Consider the following 22164-nt stretch of genomic DNA (forward strand, 5'->3'; position numbering starts at 1 on the left):
CACTCCAACTCCCAGGTCATTTCCTCTGCCCTGAAGCTCTTCATCCACGTCCTGAAACAAACCCGCTACTACAGCCACATTTGCTTCCTCAGTGCCTGCCTCCGTAACCAACTCATCCCACACGGACTCCGGACCACCTTTAAACCAGCAGAGTTTGGACCCGAACAGGACAAACAGTACAGACTACAGATTCAAAAACACCAGCAACAGTTCTCCTTCAAGATCCTCCGCTCCACGCTCGCAGCAACGCGCCAGCACCTAATCTCTCTACAGTCAGCCCTGCCTCAGCTGAGGGACACACTCTCTCAGAATTGCAAAGGACCCCTCCTTGACTATATCCTCAGGAGAATTCATACTCTCAACAAATAGTATTTCAATTCCATCTCAAACATCAAAAACTGTAAGTACAACAAACTTTTATCCACCCACCTCCATAACCAGCGCTCCTCAAACATTCCAGAAGATTCCCCTGGCCTCGGAACCTATTCCGCCATTAGCCATGCGGCTAATGCAACTGCCACCCCCACGCTGATTGATGATGTCACTTCCGCCCCCATCATGGCCACTCCCACAACCACTTCCACCCCTCACAATTCCTCATGCATCACACGTGACATCAATTCCGCCCCTCACATCATCGCTGATGCCACATGATCAGTGACTTCCGCCACCCCTTCTGCCATTGTCACCACCACTTCCGCCCCCACCAGCGCCACTCACCTGCATTCTGCTGACATGCCCCCCACAGACCCCACTGTCACTATTCCCACCCCCCAGAACCCCAAGGGGAACACTACCCCTGCTCATGACTCCACCCTCATTCTCCCCACCATCACACCCACTCCAGTTACAGGTTCTGCCCCCACTCCCAGCTCTACGCCCACACCAGATCCCAGATCCCAGCTCCCAGCCCTGCCGAGTTTTCACCATCCCCCCAGACCTCCCCCTCACTGAGGACGAACGATCAGTCCTCAGCAAAGGACTCACCTTCATCCCCCTTCGCCCGCGCATCAATGAATTTAATACACGCCGTGACGCTGAACAATTCTTCTGTCGCCTCCGCCTCCGAGCTTACTTTCACAATCAGGACCCCCGCCCACCTTCCGAGGACCCCTTCGCCCACCTCCAACACACTGCATCCACCTGGACACCCCGCGCTGGCCTATTACCTGCCCTCGACCTCTTCATTTCCAACTGCTGCCGGGACATTAACCGCCTCAACCTGTCTACCTCCCTCCCCCACTCCAACCTCTCACCTTCACAACGCGCAGCCCTCCAATCCCTCTGCTCCAATCCCAACCTCACCATCAAGCCAGCGGATAAGGGGGCGCAGTGGTAGTCTGGCGCACTGACCTCTACACCGCTGAAGCCAAATGTCAACTCGAGGACACCTCTTCCTACTGCCACCTCGACCATGACCCCACCCCCCCATCACCAAACCATCATCTCCCAGACCATACAGAACCTCATCACCTCAGGAGATCTCCCACCCACAGCTTCCAACCGCATAGTCCGGGAACCCCGCACTGCCCGGTTCTACCTCCTTCCCAAGATCCACAAGCCTGACCACCCTGGCCGACCCATTGTCTCAGCATGCTCCTGCCCCACTGAACTCATCTCTACTTACCTCGACACTGTCCTATCCCCCCTAGTCCAGGAACTCCCCACATACGTTCGAGACACCACCCACACCCTCCACCTCCTCCAAGACTTCTGTTTCCCCGGCCCCCAACGCCTCATCTTCATCATGGATATCCAATCCCTCTACACCTCCATCTGCCATGACCAGGGCCTCCAAGCCCTCTGTTTTGTCCTCTCCAGATGTCCCCAACAGTACCCTTCCACCGACACTCTCATTCGTTTGGCCGAACTGGTCCTCACCCTTAACAATTTCTCCTTTGAATCCTCCCACTTCCTCCAGACCAAAAGGGTAGCCATGGGCACACGTATAGGCCCCAGCTATGCCTGTCTCTTTGTTGGCTACGTAGAGCAGTTGATCTTCCGTAATTACACCGGCACCACTCCCCATCTCTTCCTCCGCTACATTGATGACTGCATTGGCGCCACCTCGTGCTCCTGCAAGGAGGTTGAGCAATTCATCAACTTCACCAACACATTCCACCCTGACCTTAAATTTACCTGGACCATCTCTGACACTTCCCTCCCCTTCCTGGACCTCTTCATCTCCATTAATGACGACTGACTTGACACTGACATTTTTTACAAACCCACCGACTCCCACAGCTACCTGGATTACACCTCTTCCCACCCTACCTCTTGCAAAAATGCCATCCTGTATTCCCGATTCCTCCGCCTCCGCCGGATCTGCTCCCAGGAGGACCAGTTCCACCACAGAACACACCAGATGGCCTCCTTCTTTAGAGATCGCAATTTCCCTTCCCACGTGGTTAAAGATGCCCTCCAACGCATCTCATCCACATCCCGCACCTCTGCCCTCAGACCCCATCCCTCCAACCGTAACAAGGACAGAACGCCCCTGGTGCTCATCTTCCACCCTACCAACCTTCGCATAAACCAAATATCCATCGACATTTCCGCCACCTCCAAACAGACCCCACCACCAGGGATATATTTCCTTCCCCACCCCTTTCCGCCTTCCGCAAAGACCGTTCCCTCCTTGACTACCTGGTCAGGTCCATGCCCCCCTACAACCCACCCTCCCATCCTGGCACTTTCCCCTGCCACCGCAGGAACTGTAAAACCTCCGCCCACACCTCCTCCCTCACCTCTATCCAAGGCCCTAAAGGAGCCTTCCACATCCATCAAAGTTTTACCTGCACATCCACTAATATCATTTATTGTATCCGTTGCTCCCGTTGCGGTCTCCTCTACATTGCGGAGACTGGGAGCCTCCTCGCAGAGCGCTTTAGGGAACATCTCTGGGACACCCACACCAATCAACCACACCGCCCCGTGGCCCAACATTTCAACTCCCCCTTCCACTCTGCCGAGGACATGGAGGCCCTGGGCCTCCTTCACTGCCGCTCCATCACCACCAGACGCCTGGAGGAAGAACGTCTCATCTTCCGCCTCGGAACACTTCAACCCCAGGGCATCAATGTGGACTTCAACAGCTTCCTCATTTCCCCTTCCCCCACCTCACCCTAGTTCTAAACTTCCAGCTCAGCACTGTCCCCATGACTTGTCCGGACTTGTCCTACCTGCCTATCTCCTTTTTCACCTATCCACTCCACCCTCTCCTCCCTGACCTTCATCCCCTCCCCCACTCACCCATTGTACTCTATGCTACGTTCCCCCCACCCCCACCCTCCTCTAGCTTATCTCTCCATGCTCCAGGCTCACTGCCTTTATTCCTGTTGAAGGGCTTTTGCCTGAAACGTCGATTTCGAAGCTCCTTGGATGCTGCCTGAACTGCTGTGCTCTTCCAGCACCACTAATCCAGAATCTGGTTTCCAGCATCTGCAGTCATTGTTTTTACCTAGTTTTTCCCCATGGTAGGCTCATTCAGAAAGTTAGGAGGTATGGGATACAGGGGAATCTGGCTGTCTGGATACAGAATTGGCTGACCAAAAGAAGACAGTGAGTGGTAGTGGATGGAAAGCATTCCGCCTGGAGGCTGGTGACCAATGGTGTCCCACAGGGATCTGTTCTTGGGCCTTTGCTCTTTGTAGTTTTTATAACTGACTTGGATGAAGAAGCAGAAGGGTGGGTTAGTAAATTTGCTCATGACGCAAAGGTTGGTGGTATTGTAGGTAGTATCAAGGGCTGTTGCAGGCTACAACAAGACATTTCCAATGCCCCTCACCCAAGTCCCTCCTCCCTACCTTTTATCTCAGCCTGCTTGGCACACTTTCCTCATTCCTGAAGAAGGGCTCATGCCCGAAACGTCAATTCTCCTGCTCCTTGGATGCCGCCTGACCTGCTGCGCTTTTCCAGCAACACATTTTCAGCTACAACAAGACATTGACAGGATGCAGACCTGGGCTGAGAAGTGGCAGATGGAATTCAACCTGGATAAATGTGAAGTGATTCACTTTGGAAGGTCGAATTTGAATGCTGAATACAGGGTTAAAGATAAGATTCTTGATAGTGAGGAGGAACAGCAGGATCTTGGGGTCCATTTACATAGATTCCTCAAAGTTGCCAACCGATTTGTGAGGGTTGTTAAGGTGTATGTTGTTTGGCTGTCATTAACAGGGGGATTGAGTTTAAGAGCCGCGAGGTTTTGCTGCAGCTCTGTAAAACCCTGGTTAGACCACACTTTGAATATTGTGTCCATTACTGGTTACCACATAATGGGAAGGATGTAGATGCTTTAGAGAGGGTGCAGAGATTTATCAGGATGTTGCCTGGATTGGAGGCTTGTCTTATGAAGAGAGGTTGAGTGAGCTTAGGTTTTTCACACTGAAGAGAAAAAGGAAGAGAGGTGACTTGATAGAGGTGTACAAGGTAATGAGAGGCATAGACAGAGTAGATGGCCAGACACTTTTCCCCAGGGCAGAAATGGCTGTCATGAGGGTCCATAATTTTAAGGTGATTGGAGGAAGTATAGGGGAGATGTCAGAGATAGGTCCTTTACACAGAGAGCGGTGGGTGTGTGGAATGCACTGCCAGCTGTGGTAGTAGTGTCAGAGATATTAGGACATTTAAGCCACTGCTGGACAAACCCATAGATGGCAGTAAATTGAGAGGTGTGTAGGTTAGGTTGATCTTAGATTAAAATAAATGCTTGGCACAACATCATGGGCTGAAGGGCCTGTACTGTGCTGTACTGTTCTATGTTCTATGTTCTAAGTTACAGTAAAAACTATCTGATATCCCACTATATATGTTCACATGAAGTGATTGACAACCATAAAAATATCCAGAATTTTAAAATAAAATTGTCAGTTTGCAAGGAGTTGAAACATTGTACTTCACAGAGAATGAAGCACATGCATTGACCAAACATTTACTTGCAGTGTCTACTTCAGAGATAGAAAGGTTCATGCCAGACAAGATAGAGTGAGTTGCAATCGTTAAAAGAGCACACAGACTGGTCTATCTCAATAATAAGCATCACAGAAAAAGATGCAAGTATTTGTCGATACCCAATGCCTAAATGCTGCTTTGAAAAAGGGTCCATACACATTCCCATGTTTCGGAATGACAACAGCACAATTCTTCTCGAAGCTTTATTCTCACATGTTTACTGCTCAGTACATCTTGTGGACTCACCCCAAGAGCTTGCTACAGTCTGTACCCACTTCAGATGGTGGTATTTGCAATGACTGTCTTTCTGACTGTGTTAGTGAGAATCCCCTTTGACTCTTATAGATTGCACCCGATCCACTGTGTACCAGGATGTATCTATAACATTGATGGCATTGCTTTGTCATGGAGAACAAAGCGAGAATTTGACTACCATCTGAATTTATTAGTGCAAGTGCCACACTGTGAAGGATTGTGTGCAAGTCAACAATCTCACTTTGAAGTGTTGCAGATGGACCTTTTCTGTTTTATTTATTTCAGTGCATGCGATATGTTCTGATCCAGGTAAAACGGAGGATATTGAAAGCCATGCCGACTCCTTAAGACAGGGATGATCCTTAATTTACTGTCAACACATATTCCAAATTTTGCTCAAAAGTCTTCATAATGAAGGAAATTACTGAAAAAGGAGATGCCTTTCTCACCTGTGAATATGATGTGGAGGTGCAGGTGTTCGATTGAGGTGGACAAAGACAGAAGTAACGTGACACCAGGTTATAGTCCAATAGATTTATTTGAAATCACAAACTTGGAGTGCTGCTCCTTCATCAGGTGAAGTGGAGAAAAGTGGACATTATCATGCCACTCTTTGTCAGCCTACATAATCTGTGCCTGTGCACCTGCCCCCACTTCACCCGACAAAGGAGCAATGCTTCAAAAGCTTGTGATTTCAAATAAATCTATTGGACTATAACCCCTGGTGTCATGTGATTTCTGACTTTATCCACCTGTGAACAGGTATGCTTTGTGCTTGATTTCTGTTATATCACCATTCCGTGGAACAAGGATCACCAATGTCTATTCAACACACTGAATTAGCCACTATGAAACATTAAACTTACAACTTTATGACCCGAGGGAGTTGAGTATCCGAGAGAGAATGCTTCCCAAAAGAGTTTCCACGCTTGTATACGAGAACAAGGTGTAATGTTTGCATTTGCTTCAAACACTCTCACTGTGATGCAGTCCAACTACTTGAACACTGATTAAGAAGCAAGACCTTTCATGTTTGGTGCCTTTTTCTTCATTTCTGTCTACTCAGCAAAAGATCTCTGGTCAAGACTGGCTGTAAGTTGCTGGAGATTGTGGTGCACTGCACAATCCTTATTATCATATCAAGGCTGGGACCTGTCCTGGTAATTATCAGAAGATTATGACTGAGATGTTAGTCATTTTGGATAGCAGGCTCTACAAACTGGTGAAAACTGTAGATATAGCCATGGAATTACAATCTGCCTTCATTGAAATGGAACTTGAAGATATTTCCCAAATTAACATGGGTTTGTTTTGCACATTGCAAATGCCAGCAACTGCAAGATCAAGCAGCAAAAGATTCTGTATTAGACAAACATTGGAAAACAATGTTATTGAAGAATGACCTAATCAGCATGTCCCTGAGCACTTGAGGCCCTGTTGGCCTTTTTGGGATGAGCTAGCAATCTCCTGAGATTTCCTTTTTCAAAGGAAGGCAGGAAATCAAACCAGAATCTTCCTGACCTGATATTCTTGAACACCTTCAACTCACACCCATTGTAGGTATGAACATGGATTGGACATGAAGAGAATCAGTCTACTGACTGGCTATCAGCAGGCATGTTAAAATTCATGTTGAGAATATTTGAGGCACATCCAAAACCATATGCCAAATCAGCACCAAGAAACATTGATAATGTATGAATTCTGTGTCTATCCTTGGTCCAAATTCAACCTTTCTCATGTCCATAACAGTTACTACATCATTGATGACAACAATACTTCACAATTTATTGGTGAAACTTTCCATGACATGACTGAGAAATGGAGTTTCAATGATTCTACTTCTCCACATTATTACAGGTCTGATGCTCTAACTGAACAGCACAAAGGATTTCTTTCATGGCTGGTCTGCTGTGAAATGCTATGCTGATGGTATAATTGAAGTGACTAAAGGTGGACTGTGAACTTTGGTCCAAATTACAACTTGTAGTTTGAGGGTCCATGGGAGAAAAGGGCATCTCCCTTATATGTTAAGGACAGCAACATCACTGAGAGCAGGTGTAGTGTGTGATCTCTGCTGCAACATTATTTTGTACCTGGTTTGTCAAGCATGTTGAGGTAAAATTTGTAGGAAACACCTTCACTAGCTGTTCCAGGTATTTTAAACACATGGTTGAAATGAATTCGCTTCAATGATAGAGCTCCATTTTTCAGAGTAATTATTAATATAGTTGAAACAGTAAACAACCTCCAGAATTTATCCTTATCTCTACTATAACAGTCAATACTGTAATAGTCTCTACTGTAACAAATCTTTACTGTAACAGTTAACACTGTAATGATCAATACTGTTGCAATCTCTACATTAACAGTCAATAGGGTAACAATCTCTACTGTAACAATCTCTACATTAACAGTCAATACTGTAACAGGCAATACTGTAATGATCTCTACTGTAACAATCAATACTTAACAATCAACGTGCTGCTGCTTATTAGTTCATGGTCATTTGGCGAAGTTAGGTTTTTAATAAATAACGATCATTAAGTAAACAGACACATGGAAATGATCTTTTAAATGTATTATTGAAATAATACATGGAACACAGTGGTAAAACACAGTATGTAGTTATTTTACAATAGAAGCATAATATTTGTACAAGGTAAAACATGCATAAAGTTTTTTTTGATAAAGGAATACTCTAACAATTTGTTTTTGAATAACATTGATCAGGCATCCAATGAGGAATGACAACTGATAGGCCAGTAAATGAAAATCTTGGATGATGACAGACTAGTTTATTATAAAGGTACAGCATGATTTATTGATTATGTCAAATTATGTTCTGTATTAATACTTCAATAGTTTGTATCAGGTATTATATTAATGATTGGCCAAGTTACCTTGCACTGTGAAAAATATGGTATTGCTTCAGAGAGTGAAGTTGGTGAGTGTCAGGTTGGAGTGGCTTTCAGTGCAGATAATCTGTGGATGTTAACCCCCCCAGCAATGCTGCAGATGGTTGTGTTGATAGGATTCAATGAAGTATTGAGGCTTGTGTGAAGCATAGTCTAGATGGGCTAAATGGCCTGATTTGGTGCTAGATGCTCACTTTGTGTGGTCGTAACAAAACATTAAAATCTACTTTTTTGTTTCAATGTTAACACCAGTGATACTTATTTTAGTTTTCATCTATGGGATGTGGGCATCACTTGCCAGGCCAGCATGTATTGCATTTCTGTACATGCCCTGAAAAAGGAGGGACAACAGAAAATCTGTGATGGAACCTACTATTTTAAAACATTTGTTCTTCCCAAGAGCTTATTGATTAATTCTGTTGTTACAAAATAAATCCTTTTCGCACCAACTAACATGGGAGCCTGAAATATTTAACATAAGGTTCAATGACACTGCAGACACTGCAATCGATCTAATAATGTCTTGTTAGATGACTGACAATATGTAGATAATGGCCAATCCACTAGGGGGAAGTAAAGAGCTGAATATGGAAATGCATGGGTCAGTCACCTCATTGCAAGATGTGGGCCCAGATGTTGTAATGACAGCAAAACTGTCAGCATTCACCGTCATTATTCTGTTAAACTGTTAGAAACTACCAGTGCCTGCACATATGCAATTAAATGCAGAAATCCAAAAGTTGCTGCCAAGTGATTCTGTGCTTCTTCACAAGATGTACTGGTGAAAATCTTAGAAATTACTTGAACCATATGAACGTTCACATTTTACACTGTTTTAATTGTATTATAGTTTTAAAAAACCTGAAGTGTTATAACTTGTTGAATTAGGTTTGTCTGGATTTTTAGTGGCGTGCTAAATCATAATTACTCTTGAACTGACTCTCTGGCCCTGAAAAAACTAATTTTATATTTGCTAAATATCACATTGTTTCACCATTCCAAAAATATCCATTGATTTTAAAAATAATTTTGGAAACATTTATTTGGCATTTCAATTTCTATATTAATCCCACGTATACTTCCCAAACTTTATTATTTTATTCTTTTAAAAATGGTTAAAACATATTGGATAGTCAATATTGCTTTCGACCTCTTGGTTTGCGGTCTGTGAGAATTCTTCAACACAATTAGCTGTTTAACCTGCTTAGTTTCCTTAATGTTATTAGAATACCTGGTGAAAGATTTATTGATAAATTGCCTTTCCCCAATGCCACCAGTCTTTATGTGACATCTCAGAAGTTAATTCCTCTCATTTTAAGCATCCAAGATAAGATAGGAGTGAGGTGAAGATGGTTAGAATTGGTTATTTCTAACTGCATTATTTTCACTTTTACCTTGACTTTCATGTGTCATCAGTGAATGGTGCATCTCTAGTCAAGTTTCTCTTGTGTGCAACTGAAGTACCCTATTGTGCTTTGATTTCTTAAAAATTGTATAACACAATTTGCAAGTAATATCAGACTTTGTCAAAAAAAACTAAGCCATTAATTTTGGTTTTGATGCATTGACTGATGCATTGCTACCTATTTGCCTGGCTTTCATTGATTTTTAATCAGGGGCCAAAAAAAGCAAGTTTGTTTCCTTGCACTACTGTTGAACTTTTTATAAACTTTATCCAACACTTGAAGATTCTTTTCCTCTGTTGTGGTTGTGATCAACATATTATCCTGATTGCACGTGCAATGTGGCACTGCTTGGAAGATCTTTAGAGCAGGTTTCACCTCATTGGGCAATTTCTCGTTGAAGTATAACCCAGGTGTGGGCTTATCACTAGTATCTACTGATTCAGTCAATCCATACAAATCTCTACATCAACATGAGACCTACACAATTTCATGAAGATCACAGATTCTGCCAGCTCCATTTTGGATAGGCAATAATGTATACAATTCATCATTCATTGTCTGGTCAATTCCCTCATCTGACTTAGGCACAACTGCATTAGGGTGACCCAATCATTGTGATTAGTTTCCAGTAGCATGCCATTTTTCTCCAGCTTTTCTACTTCTCAAGCTTGGGTTTTAAGAGCATAGGCCTAGACTTACAATATACTGGTTTTCCATGACGTTAGATTTGTACTTGTGGTTTGACATTGATTGTGCCTTCATAACTGTCTTTTTAAACTTTACTCTCAAGCTTCTTGGCTGTCTTGACTTAACAAAACATGTTTGCAGTCCAACTTCACCTTGAGGTCAATCCTGTTCTGTTAAAAGTAATTTGTTGAGTATCTAACTGCGCCAATGGGCAACTTAAGGAACTGGCTTTTCTACTGGAGCTTGCACTCCATTGGATTATATTACCGGAGTAGGTTTTCAACAAAACTTTACTCTCAGCCAACGGTGCATTTCTGAATTTGCCATCATTGCTAATCTCTACTTATGATAGAACCACTTCACAATTTGGTGCAGAAATGATATACTGTCAATTTAACCACACTTTCATTCAAAAATCTCTGGCTGTGATTTTCCCTCCCTGGAGGCGATGGGCACATTTGCTTGAAGAGAAATTAACTCTCTTCTTGTACAATCACAGAATTCCTCCAGTGCGGTATGAGACCATTCAACCCATTGAGTCTACACTGATCCACAGAAGAGCATCCCTCCCAGGCCCATCGCCGTACTCTATCTCTGTAATCCCACATTTTCTTATGGCTTATTCACCTTCCCTGTACATCTTTGGACACTATGGACAATCTAGCATGGCCAATCTACCTAACCTGCACATCTTTGGACTGTGGAAGGTAACTGGAGCACCCAGAAGAAACCCACCCAGACACGGAGAACGTGTAAACTCCACACAGACATTTGCCCGAGGCTGCAATCGAACCTGGGTCCCTGTCACTGCTAACCACTGTGCCATTGTGCTGACCACTCAGTACCTCAAGTACTGCCCAAGAAGGTTCAGGGATGATATTCCCAAGTTGACAGCAATTATAAATGTGGTCGACTATTGGCCAATTAAGGACCTTAACTCCCCATCCTGGCAAGTGAGAAAGGTGGTTAGTTTCTGAACTGTGAATGTGTGCGTGTACATGTGTGTGCATGTGTTTACATCTGTATGTGTGTAGATGTATGTGTGTATGTGTGTGTGAGTACATGTATGTGTGTACGTGTGAATGCACTATACACCAATTAGGTTTTGATGAGATCACTCCTCATTTCTATCAATTCTCCTGCTTATAATACACATATTTGTGCTTCCCTTTGTGTGTTTGTGTCTGAGAGGAATGTACATCAGTTGTAGGACCATGTAGTACTTAAATACAGCCATGTCTGTCTACCATCAATATTTTAGTGTGTTTTCTCAATTCACCATAGCTCAAATGTCTCCCATTCCTTTGTAATTTCCTTTCTTCAGATCTAAATCAGTTAAATTTTGTGCTAAAAAGATCCAACTGTAACTGTTCTATTTCATTGGTCATTTTTTTCAGCCTTTATCTTGATGTTCTTAATCCTAATGCTTAGATTTTCAAAATTTTCTGACATTTTTGATTCAGTAATGATTGGCATTACAGGAAAAGTTATGGTTTTGGTGAACAATTTAGTGAATCTAACGATGGCTTAAGTTGGCGTTTTTTTCAGTAAAATCCTGGTGTTGTATCTGATAATAATTGTGAAGCCAGGGACCCATGAAAACAGTATCAATTTTACAATAGACAGCATACCGTCTAAAATGGGTCCTGTAGAACTATGGAATAGCCACCTGTCAGTATTTTTCTTTGTATGGTTATCAGTATCATATCCTGATACACATCTCATTTAATGTTCTTCTGCTTGCAGATGGGTGAATCAACACTTTTTGTTTCTCTCCCCTGTTAGCCACCTCCCTGTGATTATTGAACAAATAAAGGTCCAAAAATTGTTTGCGGTCTCTTGGGCAAACTGTCCTAGAGTTAATCCAGATGCTTGTGTGAACAGGATTAAAGAAATGTCTTGGTACTATGATACACAAGGAGAAGTTTGGAAAGCAAGAGAGTCCTTTTTAAATTCAATGGAAGGAAAACCTAATTAAAATCTTCCTTTTGGGAAGAAAAGCCTTTGTTTGCCATTCAGAATCTTGTGTGGGGACATATGAACTGATGAACCAATCTGTTCATACTCACTGCCAGATTCATGTGGAGCTTTCAGTTCAGTGGGCAAATGCTGTTTTAAATATGTTGTGAAATTCCAGCTGATACAAGTTAGTGAAAGGAAAACAGATTAACATTGATTATTTCAAATGCTCTTTTATAATTTCCCACCCACTGTCCTGTCACTGCAGACCTTATATGGAAGGCCGAAATGTTCTGCCCCAAAGACTTATCAGCAGTTGTTACCAATGTTGGTTTATTATTAATAGAAAGAAATTGCATTAATGTAGTGCCTTTTATGAGCTCAGCATGCCATAAAATGTTTTATAGGCAAAATAAGAGAACCCCTTCACCAGGGATATATTTCCCTCCCCACCACTATCCTCTTTCCGCAAAGACTGTTCCCTCTGTGACTACCTGGTCAGGTCCACGCCCCCCAACAACCCACCCTTCCCTCCTGGCACCTTCCCCTGCCACCGCAGGAATTCCAAAACCTGCGCCCACACCTCCTCCCTCACCTCCATCCAAGGCCCCAAAAGAGCCTTCCACATCCACCAAAGTTTCACCTGCACTTCCACACATGTCATTTACAGTATCCGTTGCTCCCGATGTGGTCTCCTTTACACTGGACGCCTCCTGGGAGAGCGCTTTAGGGAACATCTCCGGGACACCCGCACCAATCAACCCCACCGCCCTGTGGCCCAACATTTCAACTCCCCCTCCCACTCTGCCAAGGACATGGAGGTCCTGGGCCTCCTCCACCACCACTCCCTCACCACCCGACGCGTGGAGGAAGAACGCTTCATCTTCTGCCTCGGGACCCTCCAACCCCAGGGCACCAATGTGGACTTCACCAGTTTGCTCATTTCCTCTCCCCCCACCTTACCCCAGTTCCAACCTTCCAGCTGAGCACCATCCTCATGATCTGCCCCACCTGTCAATCTTCATTCCCACCTATCCGCTCCATCCTCCTCTCCGACATATCACCTTTACCCCTTCCTCCATCCACCTATTGCACTCCCAGCTATCTTCTCCCCGGCCCCACCCCATTTATCTCTTCCCATCTGAGGCTTCCAGCCTTATTCCTGATGAAGGGGTCCTGCCCGAAACGACGATTTTCCTGCTCCTCGGATGCTGCCTGATCTGCTGTGCTTTTCCAGAACCACTCTAATCTTGAATAAAATGTTTTATATCCAGTGAAGTATTTTTTGAAGTGCAAACACTGTTGTAATGTAGGAAATGCAGGAGACACACAGTAAGATCTCACAGGTTGTAATCAGGTAGTGTCTGAGGAATAAATATGGTCCGTGACATTGGTCAGGACACAAGTGTCTTCTTCAAATAATGCTATGGGATTCTTCACAGAAAGCAGTCAGATTGTTTGACTAATGTAACACTTTTTCTAAATGTTGTGGTTCTGTTCGCCGAGCTGGGAATTTGTGTTGCAGACGTTTCGTCCCCTGTCTAGGTGACATCCTCAGTGCTTGGGGGCCTTCTGTGAAGCACTTCTGTGATGATTCCTTCGGCATTTGTAGTGGTTTGAATCTGCCGATTCCGGTTGTCAGTTCCAGCTGTCCGCTGCAGTGGTTGGTATATTGGGTCCAGGTCGATGTGCTTATTGATTGAATCTGTGGATGAGTGCCATGCCTCTAGGAATTCCCTGGCTGTCCTCTGTTTGGCTTGTCCTATAATAGCAGTGTTGTCCCAGCTGAATTCATGTTGCTTGTCATCTGCGTGTGTGGCTATTAAGGATAGCTGGTCGTGTCGTTTCGTGGCTAGTTGGTGTTCATGGATGTGGATCGTTAGCTGTCTTCCTGTTTGTCCTATGTAGTGTTTTGTGCAGTCCTTGCATGGGGTTTTATACACTACATTGGTTTTGCTCATGCTGGGTATTGGGTCCTTCGTTCTAGTGAGTTGTTGTCTGAGAGTGGCTGAGAGAACACACACCGGATCATCAACGCCACACTCACAGGAATCCGATTCACTAGAGAGGAAGAAAAGGACAACCAACTCCCATTCCTAGACGTGATGGTACAGAGAACACCGAACGGAGAATTCACCACAAAGGTACACAGGAAAGCCACGCACACAGACCAAGTCCTGAACTACGAAAGCAACCACCCCAACACACACAAGAAGTTGCACCAAGACACTATTCAAAAGGGCACAACACACTGCAGTACACCAGAACTGCAAAAAGAGGAAGAGGAACACCTATATAATGTATTAGCCAAAAACGGATTCCCCCGCAATTTCATCAACAGATGCCCAAGGGAAAGACAACGGAACGAGGACATACCACAACCCAAAGGACTAGCCACACTACCATACATCATGAACATTTCCGAACTGACAGCCAGACCACTACGACCCCTAGGACTCATAACAGCGCACAAACCAACAGCCACTCTCAGACAACAACTCACCAGGACAAAGGACCCGATACCCAACATGAGCAAAACCAACGTAGTGTACAAAATCCCATGCAAGGATTGCACAAAACACTACATAGGAAGCGGCAGGTTCAAACCACTACAAATGTCGGAGAAAAGATCACAGAAGCGCTTCACAGGAGGCTCCCAAGCACTGAGAATGTCACCTAGACAGGGGACGAAACGTCTGCAACACAAATTCCCAGCTCGGCGAACAGAACCACAACAACGAGCACCCGAGCTACAAATCTTCTCCCAAACTTTGAACCTTGTCTAAATATCAGCACCTCTGTCAGTGCAGCACTCGTTAGGTATTGTTATGGAGTGTCTGTCTCAATTATGTGTTCAAATCTTAGAATTAGAACTTGAATCCAAAGTTTTGTTCTTCAAATGAGGATACTACCATTGAGCAATGGATGAAACTTTATTCTGAGGGAAATGTTGAATTCTAACAAGGCAAACTTAATATGGGACCAATTTTAAATCCTGGCAGGATTTCACAAGAGTTTGTACCATCTGCAGTGACAGCAAAGGGTGGAATTACAATTTTTCTGAATCACTGGGCATCTTTTGTGTGTCACTGGCCAACTTCATGACCAAAAGCAAAATAGAAGTTGTTGGAGAAACTCAGTAGATCTGGCAGCATTTGTGGAGAAAAAAAACAATGTTAACACTTCAAGTCCCATGAGACTTCTTCAGACATTTCTTTTCTTGATCTAAACTGTTGGGACGTCAATCAGGATTTCTAGAATCTAGACTTAAATAAAATTTGATACTGATTAAATTTCTTTGTGACATTTGGTGTTTCAGTATTTCACTTGTAAATGCGCTGACTCTAGTTTTAAGTTGATGCATTCTTCTTCAGGAGTTCTCCACCAGAGGAAATAAAGTCTCTCTATCTCTCCAATCAATAACCAATCGATACTGCCACACCAGTTCTTGCACACCTCACCACTCTTATCTTGCCTGGCCCATTTTGAATACACTCCCTTATTGATTATCCTCCCTTTCCCAGTAAATCTGTCCCAATCATTGTTCCCTTCTGTTCTGATCTAAACTGCCAGAATGGCCTTAAATATCAAGTGCCTGTTGCAACTGAGGGGATGGTCTGTTGGTGATATCACTAGACTATTAATCCAGAAACCTAGGCAAGGTTCTGGAAACTTGGGTTTGCTACCCTAACCTATAGGACTTGGTGGAATTTGAAATCAATAAAAGTTTGAAATTAGGAAACTAATAATGACACTGAAACCATTGTGGATTGTTAAGAAAAATGCATCTGGTTTAGGAATGTCCTTTAAAGAAGAAAACTGCTGTCCTTACCTAATCTGGCTGAAATGTGACTCAAGACCCACACAACTCTTAACTTCCCTCTGGGCATAAGCCTATGACATCCACAATCCCATGAATGCATTAAAAAATTGGCTAGTGGATGTCTGTGGCTCTCATCTCCACTTGCCCCATCTCATCCCGGATCCAACCCTCCAACTTGACACCACTCTCTTGACCTGCCCTATATGTCCATCTTCTTTCCCATCTATCCGCACCAACCTCCCCTCTGACCTATCACTAATCTCCCCCACCTGCATTTATCTATCGTCTTCCCTGCTACCTTCCCCCATCCCACCTCCACCCCCACCCCCACCCTCCGATTTATCTCTCAGCCCCTTACCCCCGCCCCACCCCCACCCTCCTATTTATCTCTCAGCCCTTCCCCCACGCCCCACCCCCACCCTCCTATTTATCTCTCAACCCCTTCCCCCCGCCCCACCCCCACCCTCCTATTTATCTCTCAGCCCCTTTCCCCATGCACCACATTCCTGAGGAAGTGTTATGCCTGAAACGTTGACCCTCCTGCTCCTCGCATGCTGCCTGACCTGCTGTGCTTTTCCAGCGCCACACTTTTCGACTCCTTCAAATGCAGCCTCATATCTGATGCATCATGGACCCTCTTATTCAGGAATCATGCCCTCTATGCTGCCCACATGCAGATCTCTGCAACCAAATTTCCAGGCCACCATTCTAAACACTGCCCAGATAATGACAGTGTCCTTGCAGAAATTTACTGTTATTGTTTTGCTTTTGTAATGAATCCCCTTGTTTATCAAATCTTGGTTCCCGTGTGCTTTTGAAAAACATCATCACAGTATCATTTATACCAGGCACTTTCTCTCAGCCCCTGAATTATCCTGTACCATATAAGCATGCAAATGCTTTATCTATGTGCAATTTTTGTCTGCTATTTTAAGTGAGGCATTAACCCAATTAAAACAAACAGGTTAATGTCTCTTAAGTCCCAGACAAAACAGTTTTATTAAATGTATAAAATGTGTGCTGGCTCATTCAGCTGGAAATTTGGAATAAATTGCAAAGGCAGAAATTAGATAAGATGTAACCATCACTAATGAGCACTTTCCCTCAGGCCCTGAGATTTAATTGTGCAACACTGAATTAGCAGCAGCTCAGAGCTAATACGTAGCTTGCCAAACGTTTCAGTCAGTATTCAACCCACGATGGTTACAGTGTATGCTTCATGGCACCATGATATTATACAACTAAAGCTTGTTGTTCAGGTAGGTATTAACGCTTTGCAATCTCTGGCAGCTGAACAGTTAGCTGTCTAATTGTTCTGGACTGCGACATCCTCAGTAAGGGACTCTTTCAGCATGGGGCACACAGACAAACTCTATATAAAAGCACCAAGTGCAGCTGTAATTCAAAACTTTCAATCACAAGAGGAAAAGCAGATGGACATTCAGCTGCACAAGTACATCACATTGTCCTCACTGCAAACAGTGTAATTTACTCAAATAAAATTACATTACTCATAATATGTTTTGTGACAGGTCATATTTAAAATGGGCTGGAAGTTGTGACACAAAAGCGTTAGCCAGAAAACTGTCAGAGCTACACAAACTAGAGTTGTGCATCAGGATCTGCCAAAACCCAGATGCTGCAGACTTTGGAAAATTGATGATTCCAATTGGTGTCTTGGACTCTCCAAAGGAATCCATTAGATGAGAATTTGGAGGGTTCCACTCCTGTTAGGTCAATAGTTACCCAGAAAAAGTGAGATGATTTAAAAACTCCTGGAGACCGATTAAGCTGATCAGCCTCCAGCCAGGCAACTTTACTCACACATTCTGATTAGCCCTCCCCTGACCCTCCCACCCCAGTTATAGAACATAGAACATAGAACATAGAAGAATACAGCGCAGTACAGGCCCTTGGGCCCTCGATGTTGCGCCGATCCAAGCCCACCTAAACTACACTAACCCACTATCCTCCATATACCTATCCAATGCCCTCTTAAATGCCCATAAAGAGGGAGAGTCCACCACTGTTACTGGCAGGGCATTCCATGAACTAACGACTCGCTGAGTGAAGAACCTACCCCTAACATCAGTCCTATATCTACCCCCCCTTAATTTAAAGCTATGCCCCCTTGTAATACCCGACTCAATACGCGGGAAAAGGTTCATACTGTCGACCCTATCTAACCCCCTAATCATCTATTCCAACCTCTTCCTTCAAGGAGAAAATACAAAAGCTTAAACACACGGACCAACAGGATCAACAATAGCTTCTTCCTTGCTGTCATTAGACTTTTGAATGGACCTCTCAAATTTCAAATCTAATGTTGATCTTGCTTTTTGCAGCTTCTTTGCAGCTGTAACTTGTATTCCTTGCTCTGTTCATGATGTGGAGATGCCGGTGTTGGACTGGGTCAGACAAAGTTAAAAATCACACAACACCAGGTTGTTGTGTGATTTCTAACTATGCTCTGTTCAATCACTCTGTGATCTTTGTCTTTTTGTTTGCTATAATCTGCCTGCACTGCAGGCAAAACAAAACTTTTCACTGTACCTAGGTACATGTGACAATAATAAATCAAATCAAATCTTACAGCCCCACTCCAGCTGACCGGACCCTTTTCCAACCCAACGTAATTCCTCCTCTCGAAAGTGAGGACTGCAGATGCTGGAGATTAGAGTCGAGAGTGTGATGCTGGAAAAACGCAGCAGGCCAGGCAGCATCTGAGGAGCAGGAGAATTGATGTTTCAGGCAAAAGCCCTTCATCAGGAAATTCCTGATGAAGGGCTTGTGCCTGAAATGTCGACTCTCCAGCTCCTCGGATGCTGCCTGATCTGCTGTGCTTTTCCAGCACCACACTCTTGACTCAGGTTCCTCCTCACCCCCAACCAACTCCCCCCACAACCCCACCATAGCCACAACACTCCCTCAGCCACAAACCTGAACCCCACCAACTCTGACAGCCCTATCCGTTGCCTCTGACCTTACAATTCTCCCCCGTGCTTCCGCCAACTCCAACATCTCTCTCACTATCTCCCTCTTCCTCTAAACTATCCCAAACACTCACCTGACACCCAATTTACATGGCACTGAGCTTATATGGCACCATACTATATACTGAGAATGAGTTGTGCTGAGCTGATTTGGTAAGGTTAGCATTTCCATTCCTTTAAACATGTGCAAGGTATTTCTTTGGTATTCTCCAAGTCATATTTGGAAATTACTACAATGCTGTTACCTGTGAAAGTCTCCAAGATGTTGGCAGTATCAGAAGTGAAGGAAACATTGCTGCCCATACCTCACATTACTGCTGGAAATGAATTCTTTCTGACATTTCCTTCCTTACTTCAATAAGGTTAGATCATTGGTCAGAATTAATCAATAATCCCTCTTTATCAATTAATTTAACAAGATTCAGCATTTCTATGTAGAATGACCTTTAATGAGACCATGACAGCTCTTAATAAGCCAACATTTTGGCTTCATTATCCTAATATCAACACAGAGTCCATGCTGACCAGGTTTCCAAAACTGACCCAGTCCCATCTGCCTGTGTTTGGTCCATGCCACTCTAAACATTTCCAATCCATGTACCGATCGAAATGCCTTTTAAATGTTGTAATTGTACCCAACTCTACCATTTCCTCTGGCAGCTCAAATGGAGAAAAGGTAACCCTAAAGCACAAGTCAGTAATTTCAGAAACATCAATTATTGTTTGGTAATGGTTTTTGTCACCAAAACCATATACCCAGGCCTAAGGTTCCACAGAAAGATGTCATAAGATTTTAAATCATAAATTTCATGCAATTGTTGATCGGTTGGGACTGTACTTACTAGAGTTTAGAAGAATCAGAGGCATTCTCATTAAAATATAATGGATTCTTCAGGGACTTGACAAGGTAAATACTGAGAGGGTGGCTCCTCTCATTGGAGAGTCTAGAGCCAAATAGCATAATCTCAGAATAAAGGAGCACCGAATTAAGACTGAGGTGAGGAGGGATTTCTTCTCTCGGAGGTTTGTGAGCCTTTGAAACCCCTTGCCACAGAGAGCTGTGGGGGCAAGGTCCTTGTGTATATTTAAGTCTGAGACAGATCAGGAGGGGAATCAAAGGTTACAGGAAGAGGGCAGGACATGAGGTATATCGGATCAGCCAGGGTCCTATTGAAGAGCAGAGCAGGCTCAAGGTGCCAAGTGGATTAGTGGTGCCTCCTCTAGCTTATATCTCCACCCTTCAAGCTCTCTGCCTTTATTCCTGATGAAGGGCTTTTGCCTGAAACATCGATTTTACTGCTCCTCGGATGCTGCCTGAACTGCTGTGCTCTTCCAGCACCACTAATCCAGAATCTGGTTTCCAGCATCTGCAGTCATTGTTTTTATCAAGGTGCCAAATGGCCTATTCCTGTTCCTGTTTCTGATGGTCTGAAGGATTTTTAATGTCATATAATTAAATAAAATTTTCACTATTAATCTAAGGTAATACTGTACATGGTAACTTCAAACTACATCTATCAGAAACAAAAAATCATTAACTGAGTTTTGTTTCTTAACAGTACGTTAGCAACTAGGGTAAACACAGCTTGGAAATAGCATGGAAAATTGGAACTTATTATTCAAGGTGTTTTGTAAGGGAGGTCATGGGATAACACAGGGATACAAGATACATTATGGCTTTTCAGTATTTAGGCAATGCAATTTTTTTTGTATAGAACATTACTAAACTTGATTTAAAGTAACCAAAAGAAAAAATGCTGGAAAATCTCAGCAGGTCTGGCAGCATCTGTAAGGAGAGAAAAGAGCTGACGTTTTGAGTCTAACTGACCCTTTGTCTCTGTATTTTATTGATTTAAAGTAATTCTGCAAAATCTTTGTAACACAGTATACAGGTAAGAGTATTTCTTCACCCTGTTGCATTGATACACACAATAGGCTACATGTAGGAGCAAATTACTGCAGATGCTGGAATCTGTACTGAAAACAACTAACTCTGGAAATCACAGGGGGTCAGACAGCCTCCATGGAGAGAGAGCAAGCTAACGTTTCGAGTCCAGATGACCCTTCATCAGAACTGACGTGAAGTGTGGAGGGGAAACATTTATGCTATAGTTGGGGAGATGGGTAGTTGATGGGCTGTAGAGTGCTGGAGGAGAAAAGGTGTTGATAATTCAGATTAAGTGATCAGAATAACAGTGTGATTATATTAGATTACTTACAGTGTAGAAACAGGCCCTTCTGCCCAACAAGTCCACACTGACCTGCCAAAGCGCAACCCACCCAGATCCATTCCCCTACATTTACCCCTTCACCTAACACTACAGGCAATTTAGCATTGCCAATTCACCTAACCTGCACATTCTTGGAGCACCCGGAGAAACCCACACAGACACGGGGAGAATGTGCAAACTCCACACAGTCAGTCGTCTGAGGCGGGAATTGAACCTGGGTCTCTGGTGCTAACCACTGTGCCTCCGTGCCGCCCGTGCCTCCTGCCAGACTTGAGAGGACAAGCAGCGGAGAGAGGACATGGGTCCCAGTTATAAAAACCAAAAGAACTGCAGATGCTGTAAATCAGAGACAAAAACAGAAATTGCTGGAAAAACGTAACAGGTCTGGCAGCGGTTGTGAAGATAAATCAGAGTTAATGTAGGTCTAGTGATCCTTCCTTAGAACTGATAGTAGGTTGGAAGATAAAGGGTTTTATGCAGAAATTAGGATGAAGGGAGTGGGTAAGGATTAAATGATAGCTGGTGATAGAGCCCAAAGAGAGAGAGAGAGAAAACAATTGGACAGACAATGAAGTTGATAATGATCTGGCTGGGAGGGTGAATAGCTGTTAATGGAGACTGTTAGTGGCTAACAATGGGTTGTGTGTAACAGCAGACTGTGTGATAACAAAGCCTGGTGTGTGGGGTAGGAGTTCAACCCCTAAAATTACTGAACTCGATATTGAGTCCTGAAGGCTGCAGGGTCCCCAAGTGGAAAATGATGTGCTGTTCTTCCAGATTACGCTGAGTTTGACGCCACAATGGAACATTTGGCCATTGTATTAACTATGGTCACTGACCTCATTTCATCTGAAATCTCCCCAACAACCGCTCCCACCCTGCACAGCCTCCAAACTGATAGTCCCCCAGGCCTCACCCAGATTCTACCTCCTTCCAAAA

Source organism: Chiloscyllium plagiosum, unplaced genomic scaffold (genome assembly GCF_037043375.1).
Source record: "Chiloscyllium plagiosum isolate Xiang-an unplaced genomic scaffold, Cpla_swu_hap1 HiC_scaffold_2, whole genome shotgun sequence".
In the NCBI taxonomy this organism is placed as follows: domain Eukaryota; kingdom Metazoa; phylum Chordata; class Chondrichthyes; order Orectolobiformes; family Hemiscylliidae; genus Chiloscyllium; species Chiloscyllium plagiosum.